Source organism: Ranitomeya imitator, chromosome 3, assembly GCF_032444005.1.
Source record: "Ranitomeya imitator isolate aRanImi1 chromosome 3, aRanImi1.pri, whole genome shotgun sequence".
NCBI lineage: Eukaryota > Metazoa > Chordata > Amphibia > Anura > Dendrobatidae > Ranitomeya > Ranitomeya imitator.
Genome location: NC_091284.1, coordinates 831365332 through 831385473, shown reverse-complemented (window position 1 = coordinate 831385473; position 20142 = coordinate 831365332). Strand labels below are relative to the sequence as shown.

At 44.7% G+C, this 20142-nt stretch overlaps 1 protein-coding gene across 1 annotated transcript in view; it reads right to left on the bottom strand.

The window, feature by feature from the left end:
* The window catches only part of LOC138671368 (oocyte zinc finger protein XlCOF22-like), a 98241-nt gene extending 88610 nt beyond the window's left edge, over positions 1–9631 (bottom strand). The window contains exon 1 of the mRNA XM_069759474.1: positions 9513–9631. The gene's annotated coding sequence lies outside the window, so the exon portion shown is untranslated. The remainder of the gene's footprint in view (positions 1–9512) is intronic.
* Between the last annotated feature and the right edge of the window lie 10511 nt (positions 9632–20142).

Below are 20142 nucleotides of genomic sequence, written 5' to 3'. Positions count from 1 at the left end.
TCCTGAAAGGCCTCAACAGCCTCAGAGAACCAATTCGTCACATCAGCGCCTTTCTTCGTCAAATCAGTAAGGGGCTTAACCACACTGGAAAAGTTGGCAATGAAACGGCGATAGAAATTAGCAAAGCCCAAAAATTTTTGAAGGCCCTTCACAGATGTGGGTTGGATCCAATCATGAACAGCTTGGACCTTAACCGGATCCATTTCTATAGACGAGGGAGAAAAAATAAAACCCAAAAAAGAGACCTTCTGAACTCCGAATAGGCACTTAGACCCCTTCACAAGCAAAGCATTATCACGAAGGATCTGGAACACCATCCTGACCTGCTTCACATGAGACTCCCAATCATCGGAAAAAATCAAAATATCATCCAAATATACGACCATGAATTTATCAAGATAATTGCGGAAAATATCATGCATGAAAGACTGGAACACAGATGGAGCATTAGAGAGCCCAAATGGCATCACAAGATATTCAAAATGGCCTTCGGGCGTTTTAAATGTAGTTTTCCATTCGTCACCCTGTTTAATACGAACAAGATTATATGCCCCTCGGAGGTCAATCTTAGTAAACCAACTAGTCCCCTTAATCTGAGCAAACAAATCAGTAAGCAAGGGCAAGGGGTATTGGAATTTGACCATGAAATTTTAAGAAGACGATAATCAATACAGGGTCTCAAGGAGCCATCCTTCTTAGCAACAAAAAAGAAACCCGCTCCCAATGGTGATGAAGAGGGCCGAATATGCCCCTTCTCCAAAGACTCCTTAACATAACTTCGCATGGCGGCATGCTCTGGCACAGACAGATTGAAAAGTCGGCCCTTAGGGAACTTGCAACCAGGAATCAAGTTAATAGCACAATCACAGTCCCTGTGCGGAGGAAGGGAACTGGACTTGGGCTCATCAAATACATCCTGGAAATCCGACAAAAACTAAGGGGCCTCAGAAGAGGGGGAAGAGGAAATTGACATCAAAGGAACGTCACTATGTACCCCTTGACAACCCCAACTAGTCACCGACATAGTTTTCCAATCCAGCAACGGATTATGTTCCTGTAACCATGGGAAACCCAGTACAACAACATCATGCAGGTTATGCAACACCAGAAAACGGCAATCTTCCTGATGTGCTGGAGCCATGTACATAGTCATCTGTGTCCAGTACTGAGGTTTATCCTTGGCCAAGGGTGTAGCATCAATACCCCTCAAAGGAATAGGGCTCTGCAAAGGCTGCAAGGAAAAACCACAGGGCAGCGCCTGAATCCACAAATGCCATGACAGAAAAGGACGACAATGAGCAAATCAGGGTCACAGATAAGAGACATTTAGGCTGTATAGTACTAATGGTAACAGACCTAGCGACTCTCTTAGTACGCTTCGGGCAATCAGAGATAACATGAGCAGAATCACCACAGTAAAAACACAGCCTATTCTGACGTCTGAATTCCTGCCGTTCTGTTCTAGTCAAAATCCTATCACATTGCATAGGTTCTGGACTCTGCTCAGAGGATACTGCCATATGGTGCACAGCTTTGCGCTCGCGCAGACGCCGATCGATCTGAATGGCTAGAGACATAGATTCGCTCAAACCGACAGGCGTAGGAAAGCACACCATAACATCTTTAAGGGCTTCAGAAAGACCTTTTCTGAAAATCGCAGCCAGAGCCTCTGCATTCCATTTAGTGAGCACAGACCATTTCCTAAATTTCTGGCAGTATAACTCTGCCTCTTCCTGACCTTGACACAAGGCCAACAGGGTTTTTTCTGCAGGATCCACAGAATTAGGTTCATCATACAATAATCCGAGTGCTTGAAAAAAATGCATCAACATTCAATAATGCCGGATCCCCTGTTTCAAGTGAAAAAGCCCAGTCTTGAGGGTCACCACGCTGCAAGGATATGATGATTTTTACTTGCTGAATGGGATCACCAGAAGAACGGGATTTCAAAGCAAAAACAATCTACAGTTATTTTTAAAGTTCAAAAACTTGGATCTGTCCCCAAAAAACAAATCAGGAGTAGGAATTCTAGGCTCTAAAGCCGGAGTCTGGACAACATAGTCCTGGATGCTCTGTACTCTTGAACATCCATGCCAAAGCATATATCCTGAACCACCCAGATATCAAGAGGAAAAAAAGACAAACCAGAGCACAGAAAAAAAATGGTTCAGAACTTTCTTTTCCTTCTTTTGAGATGCATTTAATTCATTTTTGGGCCACTTGTACTGTTAGGATGCGGTGGTCTAGGAGCAACATGGAACGAGCTCTGAAGGAAGTGGTAACTGTACTGACCGCAGTCCCTAAGCTCAACACAACACTAGAAGTAGCCGTGGAATGCTCCTAACTCTCCCTAGGCATCTCGTCACAGCCTAAGAGCTAACTACCCCTAAAGACAGAAGCAGGAAAACTATCTTGCCTCAGAGAAAATCCCCAAAGGATAGATTAGCCCACCACAAATAATGACTGTGAGTGGAGAGGAAAAAGACATACACAGAATGAAACCAGGATGAGCACTGGAGGCCAGTCTAGCTTGATAGATAGGACAGGATGGAATACTGTGCGGTCAGTATAAAACACTACAAAAATCCACGCAGAGTTTACAAAAAAATCTCCACACCTGACTAAAGGTGTCGAGGGTAAATCTGCTTCCCAGAGCTTCCAGCAAGACAGAATTAATTCATACTGATAACGCTGGACAAACATAGAAAGCACAGAATGGATAAGTCCACAATCTATGGACAGAAAAGAGCAAGCAAAAACTTAGCTTTGCTAAACTGGTCAGGATAACAGGGAACTCCAAAGAGATGTGAATCCAACCAGGAACCATTTACAAGTGGCACTGGCTGAAGGAACAGCCAGGCCTAAATAGGCGAGCAGAAGAGACGATAAGTGGAGGCAGCTGATGACAGCTAACTCCAAGGAGCAGCCATACCACTTGAAACCACAAGAGGGAGCCCAAGAGCAGAACTCACAAAAGTGCCACTTACAACCACCGGAGGGAGCCCAAGAGCAGAATTCACAACAGGGATCCTAGTTAATGATAAACTTACCTGGTGCAGCCAGTGCCAGGCAGTGGCCACCAAGGCAAACAGGATCATGGGGCACATTAAAAGAGGTCTGGATACACTTGATGAGAGCATTATACTGCCTCTGTACAAATCCCTGGTTAGACCGCACATGGGGGACAGTGTACAGTTTTGGGCACCAGTGATCAGGAAGGATATAATGGAACTAGAGAGAGAGTACAAAGGAGGGCAACAAAATTAATAAAGGTGACAGGGGAACTAAAATACCCAGAGAGATTAGCAAAATTAGGATTATTTAGTCTAGAAAAAAAGACGACTGAGGGGCGATCTAATAACCATGTATAAGTATATAAGGGGACAATACAAATACAGTGGGGCAAAAAAGTATTTAGTCAGTCAGCAATAGTGCATGTTCCACCACTTAAAAAGATGAGAGGCATCTGTAATTTACATCATAGGTAGACCTCAACTATGGGAGACAAACTGAGAAAAAAAAAATCCAGAAAATCACATTGTCTGTTTTTTTAACATTTTATTTGCATATTATGGTGGAAAATAAGTATTTGGTCAGAAACAAAATTTCATCTCAATACTTTGTAATATATCCTTTGTTGGCAATGACAGAGGTCAAACGTTTTCTGTAAGTCTTCACAAGGTTGCCACACACTGTTGTTGGTATGTTGGCCCATTCTTCCATTCAGAAAAAATGTTTTTTTTGTTGGGGAGTTATAAGGGTTTAAAGTTGACCAGCAATTTCTCATTTTTTACAACACCATTTTTTTTTTAGGGACCAAGTGTGACACCATTCAAAAAACTGCACCCCTCAAGGTGCTCAAAACCACATTCAAGAAGTTTATTAACCCTTCTGGTGTTTCACAGGAATTTTTGAAATGTTTAAATAAAAATGAACATTTAACTTTTTTTCCCCAAAAAATTATTTCAGCTCCAATTTGTTTTATTTTCCTAAGGGTAACAGGAGAACATGGACCTCAAAAGCTGTTGTACAATTTGTCCTGAGTACGCCGATACCCCATTTGTGGGGGTAAACCACAGTTTGGGCGCATGGCAGAGCTCAGAAGCGAAGGAGCGCCATTTGACTTTTCAATGCAAAATTGACTGGAATTGAGATGGGACGCCATGTTGCGTTTGGAGAGCCCCTGATGTGGCTAAACATTGAAACCCCCCACAAGTGACACCATTTTGGAAAGTAGACCCCTTAAGGAACTTATCTAGATGTGTGGTGAGCACTTTCACCCATTAAGTGATTCACAGAAGTTTATAATGCAGAGCCGTAAAAATAAAAAATCATATTTTTTCACAAAAATGATTTTTTGCCTCCAATTTTTTATTTTCCCAAGGGTAAGAGAAGAAATTGGACCCCAAAAGTTGTTGTACAATTTGTTTTGAGTACGCTGATACCCCATATCTGGGGGTAAACCACAGTTTGGGCGCATGGGAGAGCTCGGAAGGGAAGGAGCGCCATTTGACTTTTCAATGCAAAATTGACAGGAATTGAGATGGGACGCCATGTTGCGTTTGGAGAGCCACTGATGTGCCTAAACATTGAAAACCCCACAAGTGACACCATTTTGGAAAGTAGACCCCCTAAGGAACTCATCTAGATGTGTTGTGAGAACTTTGAACCCCCAAGTGTTTCACTACAGTTTATAACGCAAAGCCGTGAAAATAAAAAATCTTTTTTTCCCACAAAAATTATTTTTTAGCCCCCAGTTTTGTATTTTTCCAAGGGTAACAGTTGAAATTGGACCCCAAAAGTTGTTGTCCAATTTGTCCTGAGTACGATGATACCCCATATGTGGGGGGGAACCTGTTATGATCTGGTGGCCTTGGAGCAGCATGAGACGTACTCTGGAGAAGGTGGAACCTATACTGACCGCAAACCCTGAACTTAACAGCGCAACTAGAAGTAGCCGTGGGGGGTACCTAACACTCCCTAGACCCCTCGACACAGCCTAAGAAATAACTACCCCTAAAGACAGAAACAGGAAACCTATCTTGCCTCAGAGAAAATCCCCAAAGGAAAGACAGCCCCCCACAAATATTGACTGTGAGAGGAGAGGGAAATAACATACGCAGAAATGAAATCAGGATTTAGCATAGGAGGCCATACTAGCTAAAAAGAAAGAATAGGACAGAGTACTATGCTGTCAGTATCAAAACACTAGAAAATATCCACCACAGAAGATACATAACACCACATCTGACTAAAGACATGGAGGGTATATCTGCATCTCCAGAGAAATAGCTAGGCTGCAAAAAATCCTTCACAGACAAAGCTGGACAAGACAAAAACATGAAAAGTCACAGAACTATAAGGTCCACAGCAGGTGGACAGCAAAAACAAAGCCAGGACTTATCTTTGAAGAAAAGCACAGCAAACAGGAGAGACCAGAAGGGATGTGAATCCTCCAAAAACAATGGACAACTGGCACTGAATAAAGGATCAAGCAAGGCTATATAGCCCAGCCCAAATTGCAAAAAATAGATACACGTGATAAATGCTGCGAACCAACAACCGCAGCACTACCACTCATAACCACCGGAGGGAGCCCAAGAGCAGAATTCACAACAGGAACCACCGTTTGAGCGCATGGCAGAGCTCGGAAGGGAAGGAGCGTCATTTGGAATGCAGACTTAGGTGGATTGGTCTGCAGGCATCACATTGTGTTTGCAGAGCCCCTGATGTACCTAAACAGTAGAAACCCCCCACAAGTGACCCCATATTAGAAATTAGACCCCCCAAGGAACTTATCTAGATGTGTTGTGAGAACTTTGAACTCCCAAGTGTTTCACTACAGTTTATAACGCAGAGCCGTGAAAATAAAAAATCTTTTTTTTTCACAAAAATTATATTTTAGCCCCCAGTTTTGTATTTTCCCAAGGGTAACAGGAGAAATTGGACCCCAAAAGTTGTTGTCCAATGTGTCCTGAGTACGCTGATACCCCATATGTTGGGGTAAACCCCTGTTTGGGCGCACGGGAGAGCTCGGAAGGGAAGGAGCACTGTTTTACTTTTTCAACGCAGAAATGGCTGGAATTGAGATCGGACGCCATGTCGCGTTTGGAGAGCCCCTGATGTGCCTAAACAGTGGAAACCCCACAATTATAACTGAAACCCTAATTCAAACACATCCCTAACCCTAATCCCAACCATAACCCTAACCACACCCCTAACCCTGACACACCCCTAACCCTAACCCTATTCCCAACCGTAAATGTAATCCAAACCCTAACCCTAGCCCCAACCCCAACCCTAGCCCTAACCCTAACCCTAGCCCTAACCCTAGCCCTAACCCTAATAGGAAAATGGAAATGAATACAATTTTTTTATTTTTCCCCTAACGGGGTGATGAAGTGGGGTTTGATTTACTTTTATAGTGGATTATTTAGCGGATTTTTATGATTGGCAGCCGTCACACACTGAAAGACGCTTTTTATTGCAAAAAATTTTTTTTGCGTTACCACATTTTGAGAGCTATAATTTTTCCATATTTTGGTCCACAGAGTCATGTAAGGTCTTGTTTTTTGCGGGACGAGTTGACGTTTTTATTGGTAACATTTTCAGGCATGTGACATTTTTTGATTGCTTTTTATTCCGATTTTTGTGAGGCAGAATGACCAAAAACCAGCTATTCATGAATTTCTTTTGTGGGAGGCGTTTATACCGTTCCGCGTTTGGTAAAATGGATAAAGAAGTTTTATTCTTCAGGTCAGTACGATTACAGCGACACCTCATTTATATCATTTTTTTTATGTTTTGGCTCTTTTATAAGATAAAAACTATTTTATAGAAAAAATAATTATTTTTGCATCGCTTTATTCTGAGGACTATAACTTTTTTAGTTTTTCTTTCATGACGCTGTATGGCGGCTCCTTTTTTGCGGGACAAGATGACGTTTTTAGCGGTACCATGGTTATTTATATCTGTCTTTTCGATCGCGTGTTGTATGTGTACTTTTATTGTTTTTTTTTATTTAGATAAAGAAATGTATTTATAGGAACAATATATATACATATATATATATATACATATATATATATATATATATATATATATATTATATACATATACATATTTATATATATATATTTATATATATATATATATATATATATATATATATATAAATATATATTCACACATGTGAATATTTTTTTTTTTACACTGTAACATTGCCCCGGGGGGGGGGGGGAGCATCATGTTATAGTGTAAGATTGCTGATCTGACACTTTGATGTGCACACCTCCGTGCTCTGAGCAGGCGCTGTGAAGCCACCTCCCTGCAGGACTTGGATGCAGCAGCCATTTTGGATCTTGGCCTGCTGCAGGGAGGAGAAGGTAAGAGACTCACGGAGCAACGCGATCACATCTCAGGGAAGCACGCAGGGAGCCCCCTCCCTGCGCAATGCTTCCCTATACCGCCGGAACACTGCGATCATGTTTGATCGCAGTGTGCGGGGATTAATGTGCCAGGGCGGTCCGTGACCGCTCCTGGCACATAGTGCCGGATGTGTGCTAGGGGCGGTCTGTGACCGCTCCTGGCACATAGTGCTAGATGTCAGCTGCGATAGTCAGCTGACATCCGGCCGCGCTCCCCAGTGAGCGCGGCCGATCGCATATGACGTACTATCCCGTCGGTAGTCATGCGGGCCCACCCCACCCCGTACGTCGGTAGTCATGCGGGCCCACCCCACCCCGACGGGATAGTACGTCTAATGTCAGAAGGGTTAAGGACGCCCCAGACCCATATGACTTACCCATGGCCTTCTATAGATGGATGGTAGGACTGAATAATACCTACACATGTACATGGGCAGACTTAGAATCCATCTTGATGGGGAAAATTGGGGACGCAAGAATGGCGTCAGTTCTGGAGGCAATAATTAGGGCAGGGAGATCATATCGTTTAGGGCTCATTTCCACTTGCGAGACACACGTCCGTGTCTCGCAGGTTAAAGCCCTCCTCTGGCACCGGCACTTGGGAGTGGAGCGTGCAGCTCCATGTGTTGCTATGCGGCCGCATGCTCCGCTCTGGAGTGCTGGCGCCAGAGGAGGGTTTTAACCTGCGAGACACGGACATGTGTCTCGCAAGTGGAAATGAGCCCTTAGAACGAGAGTTGGGAGCACAGTATGTCAGAACTGTAGATTCGGGAGTACACTTCCTACAGGGTCTACATACATGGTGCCAGAAAAAGGTGGGGGAATCCACAATTTCCCTACTGGATGTAGTACAAGGTCCTAATGACACAGTAGAACTCTTCTGGGGGAACTTGAAACTGAGACATGCAGATTTGGGTTATGAAGACATGAGAGATGCAGATAGGAAGCTTTTCCATGGGGCATTTATAGCAGGGCTTAGGCTAGTTTCACACTAGCGTTTGGAGGAGCTGCGGAGGGCTGTGGACATCCTCCGTGAAGCCCTGCCCTCGGCCGCACCTCCGCCGCTAGCTCCGCCTACTTCTGCATGCGGCCGGCATGCGGCCTGTGTACCTATCTTTAACATTAGGTACGCAGGTCGTGCCGCTGTATGCGGATGCTTCCGCATGCGTCGTTTTGACGATTCGGAAAAAAAAAAATTGCTGCAAGCTGCGTCCTACGCTGGTCACTGCATCGTCAAAATGACACATGTGGAAGCGTCCGCATACAGCGGCACGACCTGCGTACCTAATGTTAAAGATAGGTATGCAGGCCGCATGCCGGCCGCATGCAGAAGTAGGTGGAGCTAGCGGCAGAGGTGTGGCCGAGGGCGGGGCTTCACGGAGGAAGTCTGCAGCCCTCCGCAGCTCCTGCAAATGCTAATGTGAAACCGGCCTTAAACCACAGCTTAGGCAGAAGGTCCAGGCAGCTAAGCCCAACTGGAGAATATGACCAATAGAAGAATTGGTGCGGGTGGCAAAAGGGGTGGAATTAGATCAGAAGACAAAGCCAATACAGATACATTACACTTCCAATGACGTTCAGGACGGTCTGAGGACAAATTCTACCAAAAGGGACCGGCGACAGATTGAGTGTTATAACTGTGGGAAAAGGGGGCACATCAGCAGTCGTTGCAGGGCACCCAGAAAAGAGACTCAGCCCAAGACGGACGCTCCAACCCAAAACTCACAATAGGAAATAGGCAACCCTGTAGCCATCTACCCCCTTAGGGCACCCACACACCCAAGCCCACAAGGTGTAGTCCCAGTACATCTCCCAGATGGTAGAAAAATCCCATTCCTGGTGGATAGGGGGGCAGCCAAAACAGTAATCCGCAGGAACATGTCAAATCATCAGACATATCAGACGACACCGTCTACACTCAAGGTTTTGAGGGACTGATCCAAGAATGCAAATTGACTAAACCACTGCCCCTCCGTTTAGTTGACCACACCTGTCTTGCAAGGCTACTGATTAGTGACAAGTCACCGGTCAATTTGCTAGGTTCAGATGTACTACAAGCAATACAAGCACACATCATGTACGAACCTGACGGTACCGTTAAGTTGACAGCTGGAATTCCGGAATCCGCACTGTGTAAAGTGCTGGTGTGCCTGCACATCTCAGACTCCCTCTCCCCTCCTGAAGCACATGAGACACTCGCACAGGTCCCAGACGTGCTATGGGCAAAGTCCAAAACTGATATGGACATATGCCAGCTCCTCCGGTAATTATTAACTTGAAGCCAGGAGCAAAGCCACCTGGTTAGACAGTACCCTTTAAGTGCTGCTCAGGAAGAAGCAATAGGAAAGAATATCACAGATCTAATTGCTTCTGGGGTTATAAAACCTACAAAGTCTGTAGCGAACACTCCCCTATTTCCAGTAAAGAAATAGGGTAGGAAAGGGGAGCCGGTCACCTACAGAATGGTCCATGATCTAGGGCCATAAATGCAGTCACTGAGTTACTCACACCAGTGGTACCAAACCCACATACAATCCTGTCACAAATCCCGACCACGGCAGCTGGTTTCACCTGCACTGACCTTGCAAATGCTCACTTCTCTGTGCTGCTACACCAGGACTGTCAGGCCATGTTCACACGTTCCTGATTTCCCTGCTGTTTTTTCTGCACTAAAAACCACAGCTCTTGGCAGAAAATGCAGGTGCGTTTTTTGGTGCGTTTTTTGATGCGTTTTTTGATGCGGTTTTTAGTGCGTTTTTTTATGCAGTTTTCTCTGCAGAGTCTGTGTGTTTTCTAGGAAGTTTTTTTTAGGGTTAAAATGGCTGAAAATACCCTAACCCTACCCCTAACCCTACCCCTAACCGTAGTGGGGGAAAAAAAAAAATTCTTTATTTTATTATTGTTACTACCTATGGGGGTGATAAAGGGGGGGGGGGTCATTTTTTTTTTATTTTGATCACTGTGAGGTTATCACAGTGATCAAAATGTGCCTGGAACGAATCTGCCGGCCGGCAGATTCGGCGGGCGCACTGCGCATGCGCCCGCCATGTTGGAAGATGGCGGCGCCCAGGGAGAAGACGGACGGATGGACACCGGGAGGCCCGGTAAGTATAAGGGGGGGGAGATGAGGGCACGGGGGGGTGGCATCGGAGCATGGGGGGGTGGGATTGGGGCACGGGGGGACAGCCACACTCCGCCCACGCACTTCCTGCTGCAGCGGTTCTGCAGCACAAACCGCAGAAAACCCGCAGATATTTTTTTCGTCTGCGGGTTTTACTGCGGGTTTGACCCTCACAATGGAGGTCAATGGGTGCAGAACCGCTGCAGTTCCGCACAAAGAAGTGACATGGTCCTTCTTTTTACCGCAGCTATTCAGCGCAGCTTTTTTAGTGAATTTCCGAAATGTGGGCACAGCGGTTCCTGTTTTCCATAGGGTACATTGTACTGTACCCTGCATGGAAAACAGCTGCGGACCCGCAGCGGCAAAATCACGGCGGTTCCGCAGTAAAAAACGCATTGTGTGAACATGGCCTCAATATCTTTGTGCTTTCACTTTCAGGGGCCAGCAGTATACTTGGATGGTGCTACCGCAGGGGGCTCAAAACTCTCCAACCCTGTATACTGCTGCATTGCAACTAGTTTTGCAGGATTGGATCATTCCACATGCTGAGGTAGTCCTACTCCAGTTGTCAGGACTCTGAACATTTTTTATTACTTTTTATGCATTACTGCCCTTTTTCAAGATGGTGTCTTTGGTCTCATGTGCACTTGTCTTCCTGCTATAAACTCCACCCCAGTCTTCAGTCTCTGCTAGAGTATTCTGCTTTACATCCAGCTCCTGATTACTCCCTGGCCTTGCACCTGCACCTGCACCTGCACCTGCACCTGCACCTGCACCTGCACCTGCACCTGCTCCTGCTCCTGTGAACCTGTGTTGGGGATCCTGCCACTCTGCTCTGAGTTCCTGCTGCATACACGAGTTCCAGGAATCCTCCTTCATCTGCTGCTCGTGTTACTTCCATCTGCATTTGCTGGACATGTAAGCTGTTTGCTGCTCTGCAAAACCTGAGACTATTAATCAGGCCTCCCTGGTTGAGCCAAGTTATGATTTGAACTTCCTTATAAGCATATCTATCTGTGTCTGGACTAAGACAAGGATTTATTCGTGTAAAGTATCCTCATGAATAATTGTGCTTTATAGACTTTGTTTGCTTGCATCTACCTCTGAAGTTTTTTATAGACTGCTAAGCTGCGTTTAATATTTACACCAAGTGTTGTGGACTTGAGATTCTCTCTGCACCTGTTTGAAGCACCGTGTGATAATATAAACTTTACCACTTATAAACTGTGTCCTGTCATCTTGTTCCACGCAAAGAGTCTCCTGAGTTATCCCCTATAATTATTACAGGATACTCTAGCCTTAAAAAAAAAAAAAAGGGAGACTGCTGGAACAATGACTGCAGAGAGCAGATAAGAGCAGTTGTTTTCCATAATTAGATCACTGCAGAAAGATGTGGAAGGTCTGCAAAAGAAGTTTGGAAGCTTTGAACACAATCAACAAGTGTTTGGACAATCTTTGCAGGACTAAAGGTACCTTCACACTGAGCGACGCTGCAGCGATCCAGACAACGATCCCGATCGCTGTAGCGTCGCTGTTTGGTCGCTGGAGAGCCGTCACACAGACAGCTCTCCAGCGACCAACGATGCCGGTATCCAGGGTAAACATCGGGTTACTAAGCGCAGGGCCTACCCTGGTTACCATCGTAAAAGTAAAAAAAAAACAAAAAACACTACATACTTACCTTCCGGTGTCTGTCCCCGGCGCTGTGCTTTCCTGTACTGGCTGTGAGCGGCCCTGCGCTTAGTAATGTTACCAGTGAAGACATAGCTGAATCGGCGTCACACACTCCGATTCAGCGATGTCTGCAGGAGATCCAGCGACGAAATAAAGTTCTGGACTTTCTGCAGCGACCAACGATGTCACAGCAGGATCCTGATCGCTGCTGCCTGTCAAACACAACGATATCGCTATCCAGGACGCTGCAACGTCACGGAGTGCTAGTGATATCGTTCAGTGTGAAGGTACCTTAAAGCAATCGCATGGCAGCCCAGGAAAACAAACTTGCTGGCATAGAGTCCCAGTATGGACGGGCTTTTCAGGACATAAGCACGCAAATAGCTGCACAAGTGACTTTACCCTCTGGGCAACCGCCACCAGCTAGCCCACCTAAGTTGCCTCCATTTAGATTTAATGGTGATCATGACAAATTTTGTGGCTTTGTGAATCAATGTATGCTATATTTCGATGTGCATGCTGACCGTTTTCCTACTGATAGATCCAAAGTATTGTGTGTAATAATGCTACTGACCTCACGAATGCTCGCCTGGGCGAATCCGATGATTGAGTCTCGTGACCCACGGTTAAATGACTTGGATGATTTCTTGGCCACTATGGCATTAATGTTTGATGACCCTAATCGCCGTGCAACCGCTGAATCTGCTTTGTTGTCTTTACGCCAGGCTAAACGTTCTGTTATTGAGAATGCCACTGAATTCAGGAGATTAGCGGTAGATACCAATTGGGACAGTTATGCACAATTGCCTATTTTTAAAAGGGGTCTGTCTAATTTTATAAAAGATGAACTAGCTCGCTCTGAGTCACCTCAAGAGCTAGAGACATTTATACAGCATTATGTACGCATAGACATTCGCCTTACTGAGCGTAGGCAGGAGAAATTTGCTGCATATAATCGTATTTCTAACTTTTCCCTTCCTTCCAAAGAGACTGCCGGTTAAAACATCTCGGGAGGTGGAGGAGGTGCCCATGCAAATTGATTCCGTTCAGAGGCACGAGATCAATGAGTGCCGGGAGCATGAAAGTCTGTTTCTCAATTGATCAATTGTCCTAAGTGTCCTAGACGGCCTAACAAGGTGCTAGCAGCAGTAGGAGAATATGACAACTGTGATGATGAATCTGTCATCTCTGAATGTAGCCTGCCTTTAAACGCTGTATTCCATTCACTTTCTATGACTTCACCCCCCAAGGAGCTGAAGGAAAAGAACTCTCACTGTTCTCTCCCTATTAAGATCCTGTGTTCAGGAAAGTGGATTTCCAGTTCAGCTATCATTGACTCTGGTGCAGGTGGCAATTTCATGGATATCGCATTTGCCAAGGAACATGGTATTGAAATTCAGCAAAGAGCTTCTCCAATTACCATGGAAACAGTGGATGGGTCACCTTTAATCTCTGGGCCTGTGGATCAGGAGACCGTACCCCTTGAAATTTTGTTGGAGCCTAATCATCAGGAGCAACTTTCTTTCTTGCTAATTTCTTCCCCTCATTTTCCTGTGATTTTAGGCATTTCTTGGTTGCGTTCTCAGGACCCAATAATCAACTGGGAGACAAAGGAGATTATCTTTCCAACAAGGAGCAACTCAGCGTGAACAGAAGCTGTCCCTGAGTCCACGGCTATGGAACCACATGTACAGGTATTTTCTTTACCTCCAGAATATAAGGAGTTCTCTGACCTCTGTGACAAGAAGAATGCAGATCAGCTTCCTCCACACAGGCATTATGACTGTCCCATTGAGCTGCTTCCTGGGGCAGATATTCCTTTTGGTCACGTATACCCTTTGGCGGCACCTGAGCTTCAAGCCTTAAAGGAGTATATTGATGAAAATCTGGCCAAAGGCTTCATACGTCCTTCTTCCTCACCAGCAGGGGCACCCATTTTTTTTGTAAAGAAGAAGGATGGGACCTTGAGACCCTGTGTTGACTATCAGGAACTCAATAAGGTAACCGTACGAAACCGTTACCCTTTGCCTCTGATTCTCGAATTACTGGAAAGAGTCCGCCATGCTAAGGTGTTCTCTAAGCTGGAACTTCGTGGGGCTTATAATTTGGTGCATATTCGTCCAGGGGATGAGTGGAAGACAGCATTCAGATGCCGGTATGGACATGTTGAATCTCTTGTGATGCCCTTCGGGCTTTGTAACGCCCCTGCAGCTTTTCAACACCTTGTTAATGACATCTTCAGAGATTTGTTGGACCAGTTTGTGGTGATCTATTTGGACGATATACTAATCTTTTCTGACTCTCTACAGGAACATGAAGAACATGTCAAAACTGTTTTAAGACGTCTGAAAGAGAACCAACTGTATATCAAGCTGGAGAAATGCGAGTTCCTTCGTTCTGAGATACAGTTCTTGGGTTATATCATCTCTCCCCAGGGGCTGAACATGGAATCTGGTAAGATTCAGGCTATCCTTGACTGGCCGGTACCCAAGAACGTTAAGGAGGTCCAACGTTTTATTGGTCTTGCAAATTTCTACAGATGCTTCATTCGAAATTTTTCTGATATTGTCCGTCCCATTACTTCCTTGACAAAGAAGGAAAAGCCCTTTAAGTGGTCATCACAGGCTCAAGAAGCTATTGATCGGCGTAAGATCTGTTTCACATCAGCACCGCTGTTGATGCACCCAGATCCAACACTTTCTTTCATTGTGGAGGTGGATGCTTCTGATAATGCTTTGGGGGCTGTTCTCTCCCAAAGAACTGGAGAGAAGGGTCTGCTACATCCTTGTGCTTTCTTTTCCGTAGACTAACCTCAGCAGAGAAGAATTACGACGTGGGAGACAAGGAATTGCTGGCTATTATTGCAGCTTTCAAAGAATGGAGGCATCATCTGCAAGGAGCTGCACAGCAGATCATAGTGTTAACTGACCATCGCAATTTAGAGTTCCTTAGATCCGCTAGATGTCTTTCTCCTTGTCAGGCTCGTTGGAACTTATTTCTAATTCAATTTAACTTTGTTATCTCGTACCATCCAGGTTCTCGTAATGGGAAGGCTGATGCTTTATCCCGAATCCATGCTGCGGATTCCGTACCTGGAGCCCCGTCCTAGACCATTCTATCTGATGCCAATTTCATCAGAGTTATCCACGATCAGGACTTGTGGACGGAGTGCAGGGAGGCCTATGAGGGTGACGTATTTCTGGCCAACCCACCTGTGGATAGTAATCTTGTCTTTAAGGGTGGCATGTGGTTCAGAGATCAACGTATCTACGTCCCTGAGGTCGTCTGTCTGCAGATCCTCAAGTTGGTGCATGACTCCAAGTTGGCTGGTCACAGGGGGGTACAGAAGACACAAGAGTGGCTAATTTGCATATTCCAGGTGCCTTCTGGGAGAAGCGAAGTCTCCCTAAGCTAGAAGATCGTTGGGTACAGCCGGGACCAGCTGCTTCGAAAGCATCACCAAACCGCGCGCCGAATTTTTGCCTGTAGGACATTATTGCAAGAGAGCTTGGCTGAGTAGATTACACAAGAAGGAAAACACACAGCAAGTCAGCAGGATCTAGGAGCAACATGGCAGATGTGACAACCTACATGGTGAGCTGCAGCATGTGCTACATGTTCACAGATCGACCAGAAGAAGAATCCAATTTCACCTGTCAGAAGTGTAGACTAGTGGCCCTTTTAGAAGAAAAGGTGCGGGGTCTGGAAGAAAGAATAGCAACTTTGAAACTCATCAAAGAGAATGAAGACTTTCTAGACAGAACAGAAGCATCTCTACTGGTCACAGAAGGTGCAAAAAGTGTCAGAGAACCTCCAAAAGCAGATGAGTGGAAGCATGTGACCAAAAGAAGCAAGAAGACCATGGAGAAATCACCAACCACACAACTGAAGAACCGATATCAAATCTTTGTAGAGGATGAAGATGGCACACCTAAGAATGAAGCAATACCAGCAAGCAAAAAAGAAAAGGGCACACAGCAACAAGTGACAGCAAAAAGTACAGCCAAGAAGCAACGAAGAGTGGTGGTGGTGGGAGACTCACTACTGAGAGGCACCGAAGCAGCCATCTGCAGACCGGACATAACTGCAAGAGAAGTATGCTGCCTTCCAGGTGCGATGATCAAGGATGTGACCGATAGGATACCAAAGCTCTTCAGCTCCAAGGACGTCCACCCATTTCTTCTGATACATGTTGGCACCAATGACACGGCAAGGAAGGACCTACCGACAATCTGCACGGACTTTGAAGAGTTGGGGAAGAAAGTAAAAGAACTGGATGCACAGGTAGTTTTTTCTTCTATCCTTCCAGTAGATGGGCATGGCACCAGGAGATGGAACAGGATCCTTGATGCAAACAACTGGCTAAGACGATGGTGCAGACAACAAGGATTTGGATTCCTGGACCACGGTGTGAATTACTGGTATGATGGACTCCTCGCCAGAGACGGACTACACCTCAACAAACCTGGGAAACACACATTCGCCAGAAGACTCGCTACACTCATCAGGAGGGCGTTAAACTAGAAGAAGAGGGGACGGGAAGAAAAACATTAGACTCGAACAAAGACGACCCAGGAAAACATACTCAGAAGGGAGGTAAGAACATTTCTAAAACAATCCACAGTGAGGAGATTGGAACAAAACAAAATCCTCTAAACTGCATGCTAGCAAACGCCAGAAGCCTGACAAACAAGATGGAAGAACTAGAAGCAGAAATATCTACAGGTAACTTTGACATAGTGGGAATAACCGAGACATGGTTAGATGAAAGCTATGACTGGGCAGTTAACTTACAGGGTTACAGTCTGTTTAGAAAGGATCATAAAAATCGGAGAGGAGGAGGGGTTTGTCTCTATGTAAAGTCTTGTCTAAAGTCCACTTTAAGGGAGGATATTAGCGAAGGGAATGAGGATGTCGAGTCCATATGGGTTGAAATTCATGGAGGGAAAAATGGTAACAAAATTCTCATTGGGGTCTGTTACAAACCCCCAAATATAACAGAAACCATGGAAAGTCTACTTCTAAAGCAGATAGATGAAGCTGCAACCCATAATGAGGTCCTGGTTATGGGGGACTTTAACTACCCGGATATTAACTGGGAAACAGAAACCTGTGAAACCCATAAAGGCAACAGGTTTCTGCTAATAACCAAGAAAAATTATCTTTCACAATTGGTGCAGAATCCAACCAGAGGAGCAGCACTTTTAGACCTAATACTATCTAATAGACCTGACAGAATAACAAATCTGCAGGTGGTCGGGCATCTAGGAAACAGCGACCACAATATTGTACAGTTTCACCTGTCTTTCACTAGGGGGACTTGTCAGGGAGTCACAAAAACATTGAACTTTAGGAAGGCAAAGTTTGAACAGCTTAGAGATGCCCTTAATCTGGTAGACTGGGACAATATCCTCAGAAATGAGAATACAGATAATAAATGGGAAATGTTTAAGAACATCCTAAATAGGCAGTGTAAGCGGTTTATACCTTGTGGGAATAAAAGGACTAGAAATAGGAAAAACCCAATGTGGCTAAACAAAGAAGTAAGACAGGCAATTAACAGTAAAAAGAAAGCATTTGCACTACTAAAGCAGGATGGCACCATTGAAGCTCTAAAAAACTATAGGGAGAAAAATACTTTATCTAAAAAACTAATTAAAGCTGCCAAAAAGGAAACAGAGAAGCACATTGCTAAGGAGAGTAAAACTAATCCCAAACTGTTCTTCAACTATATCAATAGTAAAAGAATAAAAACTGAAAATGTAGGCCCCTTAAAAAATAGTGAGGAAAGAATGGTTGTAGATGACGAGGAAAAAGCTAACATATTAAACACCTTCTTCTCCACGGTATTCACGGTGGAAAATGAAATGCTAGGTGAAATCCCAAGAAACAATGAAAACCCTATATTAAGGGTCACCAATCTAACCCAAGAAGAGGTGCGAAACCGGCTAAATAAGATTAAAATAGATAAATCTCCGGGTCCGGATGGCATACACCCACGAGTACTAAGAGAACTAAGTAATGTAATAGATAAACCATTATTTCTTATTTTTAGGGACTCTATAGCGACAGGGTCTGTTCCGCAGGACTGGCGCATAGCAAATGTGGTGCCAATATTCAAAAAGGGCTCTAAAAGTGAACCTGGAAATTATAGGCCAGTAAGTCTAACCTCTATTGTTGGTAAAATATTTGAAGGGTTTCTGAGGGATGTTATTCTGGATTATCTCAATGAGAATAACTGTTTAACTCCATATCAGCATGGGTTTATGAGAAATCGCTCCTGTCAAACCAATCTAATCAGTTTTTATGAAGAGGTAAGCTATAGACTGGACCACGGTGAGTCATTGGACGTGGTATATCTCGATTTTTCCAAAGCGTTTGATACCGTGCCGCACAAGAGGTTGGTACACAAAATGAGAATGCTTGGTCTGGGGGATAATGTGTGTAAATGGGTTAGTAACTGGCTTAGTGATAGAAAGCAGAGGGTGGTTATAAATGGTATAGTCTCTAACTGGGTCGCTGTGGCCAGTGGGGTACCGCAGGGGTCGGTATTGGGACCTGTTCTCTTCAACATATTCATTAATGATCTGGTAGAAGGTTTACACAGTAAAATATCGATATTTGCAGATGATACAAAACTATGTAAAGCAGTTAATACAAGAGAAGATAGTATTCTGCTACAGATGGATCTGGATAAGTTGGAAACTTGGGCTGAAAGGTGGCAGATGAGGTTTAACAATGATAAATGTAAGGTTATACACATGGGAAGAAGGAATCAATATCACCATTACACACTGAACGGGAAACCACTGGGTAAATCTGACAGGGAGAAGGACTTGGGGATCCTAGTTAATGATAAACTTACCTGGAGCAGCCAGTGCCAGGCAGCAGCTGCCAAGGCAAACAGGATCATGGGGTGCATTAAAAGAGGTCTGGATACACATGATGAGAGCATTATACTGCCTCTGTACAAATCCCTAGTTAGACCGCACATGGAGTACTGTGTCCAGTTTTGGGCACCGGTGCTCAGGAAGGATATAATGGAACTAGAGAGAGTACAAAGGAGGGCAACAAAATTAATAAAGGGGATGGGAGAACTACAATACCCAGATAGATTAGCGAAATTAGGATTATTTAGTCTAGAAAAAAGACGACTGAGGGGCGATCTAATAACCATGTATAAGTATATAAGGGGACAATACAAATATCTCGCTGAGGATCTGTTTATACCAAGGAAGGTGACGGGCACAAGGGGGCATTCTTTGCGTCTGGAGGAGAGAAGGTTTTTCCACCAACATAGAAGAGGATTCTTTACTGTTAGGGCAGTGAGAATCTGGAATTGCTTGCCTGAGGAGGTGGTGATGGCGAACTCAGTCGAGGGGTTCAAGAGAGGCCTGGATGTCTTCCTGGAGCAGAACAATATTGTATCATACAATTATTAGGTTCTGTAGAAGGACGTAGATCTGGGTATTTATTATGATGGAATATAGGCTGAACTGGATGGACAAATGTCTTTTTTCGGCCTTACTAACTATGTATGAGTTCCTGAGCCGATTCTTCTGGTGGACAACTTGCCTGAAGGACACCAAGGACTATGTTCTCTCTTGCGAGGTATGTGCTCATTACAAGACTCCTCATGTGGCACCTACGGGTCTTCTACAACCATTACCTGTTCCGTCCCGCCTTTGGGGGTCTATATTGATGGACTTTATTGTGGAGCTGCCTACATCAGGGGGCATGAATACAATCATGGTGGTAGTTGATCGCCTGACTAAAGCTGCTCATTTTGTTCCGTGCACCGGCCTCCCCTCAGCTAAAGATACAGTGAACTTGGTTATACAGAATGTCTTTCGGTTGCATGGGGTTCCGGATGAGATCATCTCTGACTGTGGAGTACAGTTCACTTCAAGATTCTGGAAG